Here is a 2,605-nt window from a genome sequence, read left to right as displayed (position 1 = left end):
CCTGCATGAAAATTCTCATCAACATTGCACATGCAATTGCAATTCAATGCACACATTTTATTTTTAGAAATTTTTATTGATTATTTTCACATAACACATTATTTCAGCAATTGTATTTTAACCCCATTTCCCCCCTCCTCCCTACGACTTCCCTCAGTTCCTCTCTCTGATTTATTAACACATAGTGTTCTCTGCATATTATAAAAATGTAAAGATCTCTAAATTATCCATCTATTACGTTAACAAATAAATGTGTGTATGTTTATTCAAAACCTGCCAAGGAGTCCAATTCATTTTGTTGTTTCTTTAAGTGCTTTGTAAAGGGTTCCCATTCTTCTTTAAAGTCACAGTTGTCCTTGTCACACAATTTATGCGTCAATTTTGCCAGTTCCACATCGTCCATCAATTTTTCTTGCCGCTGTTCTTTCGTCGGGGTTTCTTCATTCTTCCGACCTTGCGCTATTAAGACTCTTGCTGCCGGCGTCATATGTTGTTGTTGTTTAGTCGTTTAGTCATGTCCGCCTCTTCGTGACCCCCTGGACCAGAGCACGCCAGGCACTCCTGTCTTCCACTGCCTCCCGCAGTTTGGTCAAACTCATGCTGGTAGCTTTGAGAACACTGTCCCACCATCTTGTCCTCTGTCGTCCCCTTCTCCTTGTGCCCTCCATCTTTCCCAACATCAGGGTCTTTTCCAGGGAGTCAAACCTCTTCATTCTCAAGGAAATCAGCCCTGAGTGCTCACTGGAAGGACAGATCCTGAAGCTGAGGCTCCAAGACTTTGGCCACCTCATGAGAAGAGAAGACTCCCTGGAAAAGACCCTGATGTTGGGAAAGATGGAGGGCGCAAGGAGAAGGGGACGACAGAGGATGAGATGGTTGGATAGTGTTCTCGAAGCTACCAGCATGAGTTTGACCAAACTGCGGGAGGCAGTGGAAGACAGGAGTGCCTGGCGTGCTCTGGTCCAGGGGGTCACAAAGAGGCGGACACGACTAAACGACTAAACAACAACAATCATCTACAATACTGTCTTATTTATTTTATAGTACAGTACATTGATTATTGCTTTCATTTTATGGATCAATGGTCTTGTTAGATAGTAAAATTCATGCTAAATTGCTGTTTTAGGGGTTGCTTTTAAGAGTCTGGAATGGATTAATCCATTTTGCATTACTTTCTATGGGAAAACGTGCCTTGGTTTTGGAACGCTTTGGTTTTGGAACGGACCTCCGGAGCAGATTAAGTTTGAGAACCAAGGTAGCACTGTAATCTTTTAACCCAGCTAAAATGGGGAAGCTTTAGACTTTCTGTCACTTTTTTTAACCCTCCTGACTCACCCCCATGTACCTAAAAAATGACAGTATGAGACAGTTAAATCTGCCATGATAAAATGGGCACAGGATGTGGGGCATAACATTATGTTTGAAGACTAGGAAAGGTTATGGAACACCGGAATAAAATTCACGGCATGTAGTGCCCTGAAAGAAAACATTATGAAAATGATATACCGGTGGTACATGACCCCAGTCAAGCTAGCTAAGATATACCATCTGTCTGATAATAAATGTTGGAAATGTAAGGAGGCAGAAGGGACATTTTTTCATCTCTGGTGGACCTGCCCAAAAGTGAAGGCCTTCTGGGAAATGATTTACAATGAACTGAAAAAGGTATTTAGGTATACCTTCCCTAAGAAACCAGAGGCCTTCCTGCTGGGCATGGTGGACCAGAAAGTGTCAAAGAAAGATAGAACGTTGTTTATGTATGCTACCACAACAGCAAGAATTCTCATCGCAAAGAACTGGAAGACACAAGATTTACCCACGCTGGAGGAATTGCAGACGCAGTTGATGGACTACATGGAATTAGCTGAAATGACCGGCAGAATCCGAGATTTGGATGAAGAATCAGTTGAGGGAGATTGGAAAAAATTTAAAGACTATCTGCAAAAATATTATAAGTTGTATGAATCTTAAGATAGTGCATGTTATTGAAAATGTTACGCTTTAGCAAATATGATTAAGCAAATGGTAAAATAAGTTACAAATGAGAAAAGAAGACAAGTGAACCAAACATATTATGTTTATTTTAAAGGTATCAAAAGTGAGATACAACATATTGAATGTGGAGACATAATAATTGAAAGTTGTAACAAGGTTTGAAATAAGGTAACAAATTGCTGATAATGTTATTACAAAGAACGCAGCTTTGGAAGGTGTGGGGAAGTCCAATGTTAAAGAAAAACCAAAAAAATGTTTCTTGCATTTGGTCTTTTCTGTATAATTTGAAATGTACAAAACTATGAAAAGAAACGCAATAAAAAATATTATAAAAAAAAAAAATGACAGTACATTGCAAGGGTCAGCGGAAGCCGATATGAGGCTGCTAACATCCCACCCCCAATCTCGTGACAGTTTTAGACCTTGCCCTGGTTATCAAGAGGTATCTGCTGGCTTTGCAAGATGAGATAAAATAGCACTTTGCTATAGGGATCGCTTTAGCTAAACGCTGAAACCGATAGGATCATAGTAAAGACTAACCGATGTGTTTGAAGTGTATAAATTTGTGATACCTGCTGTGTAGCTTTTGTACAGGATTTGATATCCCTCT

This window comes from Podarcis muralis, chromosome 18 (assembly GCF_964188315.1).
Source record: "Podarcis muralis chromosome 18, rPodMur119.hap1.1, whole genome shotgun sequence".
In the NCBI taxonomy this organism is placed as follows: domain Eukaryota; kingdom Metazoa; phylum Chordata; class Lepidosauria; order Squamata; family Lacertidae; genus Podarcis; species Podarcis muralis.
The sequence above is the reverse complement of the archived record's forward strand: the minus strand, read 5'-3'. Positions refer to the sequence as shown.